Source organism: Vitis vinifera, chromosome 12 (genome assembly GCF_030704535.1).
Source record: "Vitis vinifera cultivar Pinot Noir 40024 chromosome 12, ASM3070453v1".
Taxonomy (NCBI): Eukaryota; Viridiplantae; Streptophyta; class Magnoliopsida; order Vitales; family Vitaceae; genus Vitis; species Vitis vinifera.
Window position 1 is genome coordinate 18388302 of NC_081816.1, and position 8715 is coordinate 18397016.

The following is an 8715-nucleotide window of genomic DNA, read 5'->3' on the forward strand; positions in this document are numbered from 1 at the left end:
ATGACCACGGTTGAACCATCTTAGCTATTGTCACTTCATAGTCATGGCAACTACATCAGATGGATGTGAAGAATGTTTTTCTTCATAGTGATCTCCAGGAAGAGATTTACACGAAGTTTCCCTCTGGTATGACTAATTCTTCTCCTCATGATGTTTGTAAGCTAAAACGTTCTTTGTATGGACTCAAGCAGGCGTCCCGGGCTTGGTTTGAGAAGTTTCGCCGTACAATTCTTTCCTTTAGTTTTACCCAAAGTCAGTATGATTCTTCTTTCTTCTTCTACACGTCTGCATCGGGTATAGTCCTGCTCTTGGTTTATGTGGATGATATTATCATTACTGGCACTGATTGTGGTTTGATTACTAAGCTTCAGTAGCTGTTACATACAACTTTCCATATGAAAGATCTTGGACAGCTCACATACTTCTTAGGATTGGAAGTTCATCATCGGGCTAGTGGTATTTTTGTGAACCATCATAAGTATATTCAAGATCTTATCACTTTGGCTGGTTTGGAGGACACTTCTTCTATTGATACTCTTATGGAGGTAAATGTCAAATACAGGAAAGATGAAGGGGACCTTCTAGATGATCCTACTCTCTATCGGCGCTTGGTTGGGAGTCTTATCTACTTGACCACTACTCGACTTGATATCTCCTATGTTGTTCATCAGGTCAGTCAGTTTATGACTTCTCCTCGACATCTCCATCTTGCTGCAGTTCGACGCATCATCCACTATCTTCGAGGTTCACCTACTCATGGGTTGTTCTTTTCTACCGGCTCCTCTCTTCAACTTGCTGCCTATAGTGATGCTGATTAGGCTGGGTGTCCAAATACACATTGATCTACTACGGGTTGGTGTATGTTTTTAGGTGATGCCTTAATTTCTTGGAGATGTAAGAAACAAGATCGTGTTTCTAAATCCTCTACTGAGGCCGAGTATCGTGCCATGTCTACTGCTTGTTCTGAAATTGTATGACTACGTGGTCTTCTTGAGGAGCTTGGGTTTCCTCATACTACTTCTACACCTCTTCATGCTAATAAGACTAGTGCTATTCAGATTGCCACCAATCCCATGTTTCATGAACGTACCAAGCACATTGAGGTTGATTTTCATTCTATTCGAGACACCTTGGAAAGTCGAGTGATATCTCTTCCTCACATCTCTTTTGATCTCCAAGTGGCTGATATCTTCACCAAAGCTTTGACTCGACAGTGACATCAATTTCTTGTTGGAAAATTGTTGCTCGTTGACTTACCAGCATCAATTTGAGGGGAGATGTTAATGTTACCATATACAAATTAGGAATCAAATTAGTTGTACATATAGTAAAAGATTGACAAATTGGTTTACCATGTATTTGTTAATGTTACCATAGACAAATTAGGAATTTAGACTCCGTGTATAGGATATATATCTGTATATAGATGGATGCGGAGGAGAATAAAATGATTAGAGGTCTCAGAGTTCTCGGTTTCTATGGAGTTTTTTTTAGTATTTTGACATCTCCATCCCTAGAAAATACCTTAGTGCACTAAGGTCCTTCACCTCAAACTCCTTAGCTAGGATCTTCTTCAAAACTTCAATTTCTACATGATCATTGCCTATTAAAATCATATCATCAACATAAACTATGAGAACATTTATTTTACCCTCATCAGTAGATTTGTAAAACATGGTATGATCTGAATGTCCTTGAAGATAGCCATATCATTTTACTACTCTTGAGAGTCTTTCGAACCATGCCCAGGGTGATTGTTTGAGACCATAGAAAGCTTTCTTCAATTGGAAAACTTTATTGGAGCTTCATTGTTCAAGTCCTGGTGGTACATCCATGTAAACCTCCTCTTCTAATTCCCCATTGAGAAAAACATTTTTTATGTTCATTTGCTGAAGAGGCTAATCATAGTTTGCAGCAAAAGAAAGAAGAATTCGGATTGTGTTTAGTTTTGCCATCGGTTTAAAAGTCTCCTAGTAATCTATCCCATAAGTCTAAGTAAATCCTTTAGCAACCAATCTTGCCTTGTACCGTTCCACCAAGCCATCAGATTTGTATTTTACTAAAAAATCCCATTTACATCCCATAGTTCTTTTACATTTCGGTAGGGTAACAAGTTCCCACGTTCCATTTTTTTCCAAAGCTTTGACTTCCTTCATAACCGTTGTTTTCCATCTTGGATCACTAAATGCTTCATGTACATTTTTTGGAATTTCTATGGAAGAAAGGTGAGAGGTAAAAAAAAAAAAAAAAAAAAGATGAGGATAATCTATAATAAGAGACAAAATTAGATATGGGATGTATGGTACAAGATCTAACACCTTTCCTAAGTGTTATCGAGAGATCTAAGTCACTAGGCGTCTACAGGAAGTGAGGAATGTGAGGGGGATGAAGAATTATCCAAACCTGATTCAAGCATTATCTCTGGTGTGGCTTCATGGCAAGGCATGAGTGTATCAGGTACTATACACCTCCTTGAGTAGACTTTGAACTATGGTGTAGATTGGGCTGTTGGTGGCAATGTTTTATCTCTCCCTACATTTGACAATCTGTCATGTATTGGAACTATTGTTGGGTTCGACTGAATGAAATGAATGGATGGAGAGATTTGAGTAGACATCAGACTGGTTGTTGGGAGTAGACTGGTTATCGGACTGGTTGTTGGGAGTGAACTGGTTGATGGGAGTGGACTAGTTGTCGGACTGGTTGTTGGAAATATAGGAAGCGGAAAAAGAGATTGTGGAATTTCCCATGACAAAGCTTCACTAGAATTCTCCCCCTGAAGCGAAGTGTAATAAGGTTGCTGTTCAAAGAAGGTTACATCTTTAGAGACCTATGGTTTCCGATTAATAGGATCAAAACATCTATATCCTCTTTTAGTTGTTGCATATTGTAAAAATAAGAATTTTATAGCCCTAGGATCAAGTTTACCACGATTATGTGAATGAACATGTACAAAAGCAGTGCACTCGAAAATTTTAATTGGTAAATCTTAGCAAATTCGGGAATTTGGGAATGAAGCAAGAAAAACAGCAATGGGAGTTTTAAAATTAAGAACTTTTGAGGGCATCCTATCAATCAAATATGTTGTTGTAAGAATGGCGTCCCCTCAATGTAGTTTTCTAACATTCATTGAAAATAATGACCGAGCAACTTCTAAGAGGTGTCTATTCTTTCTTTTGACAACTCTGTTTTGTTATGGAGTATCTACACATGATTTTTTATGAATAATCCCATTAGATGATAAAAATTCTCCAAGAACAACATTTATGCATTCACTACCATTGTCGGTTATGAGAATTTTAATATACATTTGAAACTGGTTTTTGATCATTAAATAGAACTTTTTGAAGGTCTGAAAGACTTCAAATTGTTCTTTAAGGAGGTAAGCCCAACAAATTCTTGAATGATCATCGATAAAGTTAATGAACTATTTTGTACCAATTAGATTTGTTACCCAAGATGGTTGCCAAATATCACTATGTATGAGAGTAAAAGGTTTAGAGGACCTATAAGGTTTAGCAGTAAATACCGATCTAGTATGCTTTGCCATTTGACACACTTCACATTGAAATTTGACAACCTTTTATTTTTGAAAAGTTTTGGAAACAAGAACCTAAGATACGGAAAGCAAGGGTGGCCCAATCTATAGTACCATAACATTATTTCATGATCAAAAGGAAAAGATAAAACATTGCTACCAACAACAACGACTTATCCTTGCACAACTTCACGGTCATCAAAGCGGTATAAACCTTCACACTCACATGCACTGCTAATCGTCCTCCTCGAAGCTAAGTCCTGAAAAACAACACCAGTAGAAGAAAATTCAGCTACATAATTGAGATCTCTAGTGAGTTTAATAATGGACAATAAATTACACGACAAATTTGGGACATGTAAGACTTCATTCAAGAGAAAAAGTCTTTGTCAAGGAGATGGTTCCTTTTCCAACGATTGGGGTATATGACCCATCCGTAATTCGAACTTTCATGTTGCTAGCATAAGGTACATATGTTGTAAATGAAGTGGATGACCCAATCATGTGATTTGTACCTCCATAATCAATGATCCACAATTTATAAGAATTAGCTAAGGCAATAAATGGGTATTGAGTTCTACCTGATCATGCTAGAGAGCAAGATGGTGAGGGATCAGCATTTAGTGAACCTAAGACAAAAGTGGATGCAATTTGTGGATGAAGGGGATGTTGCAAGACCTCTAACTGCTCCTTGGTGAATGGTGAAGTGGTTGTTTGGTTGTTAAGGTTCTTGGATTCACTGTGGTAGCCTTTGGAATTGTGGACGGGTCTCAGGTTTCTCCCAATAGGTGGCTTCTCGTGGATTTTCCAGCATGTATCTCTTGTGTGGCCTCGTTTCCAACAATGGTCACACCAAGGACGATCACCCTTTTTTCCTAATCGTTGGTCATTTGGTTGAAAAGTCTTCCCACCATGAATAACTAGGGCAAAAGTCTCAAATTAGCTGGATTGTTGTTCTCCCAATATCACTTTCCTCCTACTCTCTTCCCGTTGCACCTCAAAGGAGATCTCCTTTATAGATGGTCGTGGCTCTTTTCCCAAGATTCGACCTCAAACCTCATCAAGCTCCTTATTGAGTCTTGCTAAAAAATCAAATGCCCTTTCTTTTTTGAGAATCTTCTAATAATAGGCATTGTCTTCAGCACACTTCCACTCCATATTAGAGAATAAATCAAGTTCTTGCCATGCATTTTGAAGGATATTATAGTATTGTGTAACACTATAACTACCTTGTTTAATATATTTCAACTTAGTCTTAATTTCAAACATTTGAGCAGCATTACCTAGATTCGAATAAGTCTCTTGGACTGCATCCCATAGTCCTTGGCGGTACGAAGAAAGAGGTAGGTCTGCCCAATAGCTGCCTCCATGGAGTTGATTAACCAAGCCATTACCATGGAGTTCTCAGAATCCCAGGTTTGGTACTCAGAATTTTCTGGCTTGGGTGCTTTGTTGGTGCCTATGAGATAGCCCAACTTTCCTTTTCTTCTTATGAACAACTTCATCGATTGTGACTGAAGAAAATTATGTCCATTTAATTTATGGATCATAATTTGCAGGGTGGGGTTCTCTGTATTATCTGGATTGTTGCTTGAACTTGTAGCTGTGAAGTCCCAGGTGAGGCATCAGAGTCCTCCCTGTGAATTGCGCCAGTCATAACAGTCTACACTATCCTTTTACTCTCCTTTTTTTTTCTCTAGCTTTGATACCATAAAACCATGAAAGGTTTTTTTGGATAAACTTTTATTTTATTGCTTTGTCTTTAAGAACATAGGCTACATCCGTTTAAATAACTAGTAGATAGATAATTCCTAGGCTAAAAATAAGGAAACTAAAAAACAAATCTGATTCTAATCCTAATTTGAATAAAACTTTGACTACGTACAAAAAAACTAGAATTCAAATAATTCCTTAAATCAAGGAACCTATTCATTCTAAAATTCCTCAAATCAAGGAACCTATCCATTCTAAAATTTGAGTCCAATTTGAACTAGTCTAACCAAACTAACTTTCCAACAATATGTCGATTTGGAATTGGGGGTTGTTGTGTTATTTCCAAGGTGGGTAGTTTGGAATTCATGGGTCCCTTCGAAAGTTAACTTTTTTGTATAGGAGACAATTTTGGGAAAAGTTTTGGCTTTAAATCAGATTCAAAAAAGAAGGTAGTTTTTTGTCAATAGGTGTTTTCTTTGCAAATAAGAAGAATCCATAAATCACATCCTCATTTGTTGTTCTATGGTTAGGATTCTTTTAGGGTGACACTATTCTTTTGTGGACAGAATGAGGAAAAAGGTTTGGAGAGCAACTCCTTTATATCTATTTTGGATGGTTTGAAAGGAAAGAAATCCTAGGTCGTTTAAGAGTAAGGTGCATTCAGTTCAGTTTTTTAAGATGGTTTTTTTAAGAAATTTGTTTGCTTGGGTAAAGTTGTATATTGAGATTCATTTTATGTCTTTACTTGATTTTATTGAGTAGTTGGGTTTGAGTTAAGGGAGAGGGTTGTTGGGGTTCTTTTCTTGTTTTTGTGCTATGACACTTTTTGTATACGTCTACTTTGGAGTGTCTTTGTGGCATTTTTATTTTTTAATGCATTTGGTTTTATTTATGAAAAAAAAAAAAAATTATGGTGGCAATTCAACCCTTGCGCTGTTCAAGTGGTAAAGTTTGATAATTCCATGTAAGAGCGCACCACAAATTTGAAAAGAAAAAAACAAAAACAAAATGGTAGCAATGCAATAAGCAGCCTAGCATCCTCTGAGCCACACCCTTTAGAACAACCTAACAATTTTGCATTACAGAACCACCATATCATCTATTTCACTTGATTATTGATTTGGATGGGCCTGTTATTGATACTTGTATCACCTATAACAAAGGTATAGCCAGACTACGGCATGTTGGAGTTGACTGATAAGCATGAACATGGTAATATTTCTGGGAACAAAGTTCAAGTTTAACTACTTGCAACACTCTTTCAACTTTGTTGTTTCTTTCATTCATGGATTAATGGATATTTGCTAGTTTCTTCAGGAAGCATATTTAACTGTTTTAAGTGGTTATTGGAATCTTGGACTATATTTGGTGTTAAGTCCCAAAATGTGGACTCTTGAACTTTTTTGAACCCTATAAAGATGTTAAAACCATGGATCTATGAATTTTCAATAACAGTACGGCATTCTATTCAAAAATCATATAGCAATTGAGATTCAACACTCAAACCCCAAGTCTAAATCTAGGCATCCAAATGATTTTGGAAAATTTACTTTATGTTATAAGGCACAACATGCTCAAGCGTTTCTTGTAGATAGTTTGAGTTTATGATTTCATTGTGTAACTATAGGTTGTTAATTTGAAAAATGAGGGCTATGGGCTTGCAACTGATATATGGAGCCTTGGATGCACTGTGTTAGAGATATTGACTCGTCAATACCCATATTACCCCTTGGAATATGTACGTATGACATTTTGTAGATATATAACATTATTTTCTTTAATGTTTTTTCTTGTTTTGTTCTTCTGTTTGTGCTCTTCAATTACTTGTTATTCAAATTGATGATATGGAAATTGGTTGAGTTTGGCTTTGACTTTGAAAATGCTGATGGTTTTATAGTAAGGGTGAAGATCTTGACCCAAAGTCTACCCCTTTTTGAAGGATTCGACATAAAAACAATCTACACTTGTGACATCTCAAGAATAAAAACACTGAAATAAAAAATATATCTAAAATTAATTGGAATGGGTTGAGTCTTAAGAGCTTCTCCGATCCACACACCTTATCATTTGCGGATTATTGTTAGAATGTGTCCCAAATTCCTAATTAGTATTAATTCCTTTTTATAAAGAATATTGTATAAAATATTTCTTAAGTTGATATATCACTGTAATATTAGATTTTCATATAGAATAAGGAAAGATGTTCTAAATTGTATAGTGGAATAATTATCTTTTATCTGTGGATGTAGGCATGGTTGGCCAAACCACGTTAAAACCTCGTATGCCATGTTTGTGATTGTTTTATCTTTTTGTTCTTGATCTATCATTGTTGGTATCAAAACTTGCACTAACACAACAAATCGGTATCAAAGGTTCTACTAACATAACAATTATCAACACATACGTTTAAGTGGAAAGTTGGATTGTTGGATTTGGGATATATAAAAAGAGGTTCAATCTAAATCCATTTATTTTTGGATAATTGGCAATTATGAATTATATTTTTCATTTTTATGGATTGTTATTTCATGCAAAACTGTTAAGTTTTATTCTTTTTCTCTATAGTTCCATTTGTAATTTCTTCAATAAACTTTGTTTGGAGAATGCAATCCAATATCTGTCTTGTCCTGGCTGTCATGTATGAATACCATGGATTTATCAATATTTTCTTTTATGTTATCAAACACTCTAATTTACAAGTGCAGGACTAAATAGGCTCGAATCATTGGCAACAACTTTTCTCAGTTGTCAGATGACATTTTGCAGTCACTACAGATTTTTTTTTTAAAATTTTAATTTTAAATTTCTTCTTTCGTAACTTCAGTTTGTCATATAATCTGGGTGAAGGAGCCTCACATTCCTGATTGTGTGACCTTCCCTGATGAAAGACAGTGCAGATGACACTGGAACTCATGGTACCTCTTTCTTCCAACTCTAAAAGTACAAAAAGAAATACAAAAGATATCATAAAATGCATACCTTTGCACTTGTACCATTATTAGAGATGATTATTTGTTTGTCCAAAGAAACATAACTTTATTGATAAATTCTATTAGGATTATAGAGAGATTAGAAGAAGAGAAGTGAAGAAAGAAGAAGATGGTGGTTTGAGAATTTCATCAAAGGGTGTTTTTATCCTAAAACTATGTATTATTTAGGTGGATTTAAAGATCAATTTGGTGGATGCAAATATAGGTTATGGAGTTTTTTTACAAAAAAAATATCCATTAATAAAAAGATTAAAATACCCTTGCAAATCAATATGCATCCACATTCTTCCTTTCCTTTATCAATTTCTTTTCTTCCAATCTCTCCACAACCTTAACAAATTAAAATAAATTTTTTTACAAATAAATGGATTAAATTTTTCAAAATTTGAAATTTTAAAAATTTAAAAATACATAATTTTATTCAAATCCAAAACTTTTAATAAATTAAAAATAAAAACAAATTTAAGCTTTTAA

General features: G+C 35.1%; 1 pseudogene; it reads left to right on the forward strand.

Moving 5' to 3' along the window:
- Positions 1 to 8152, forward strand: part of LOC109123488 (mitogen-activated protein kinase kinase kinase 1-like) — a 32929-nt pseudogene extending 24777 nt beyond the window's left edge.
- Positions 8153 to 8715: the final 563 nt, after the last annotated feature.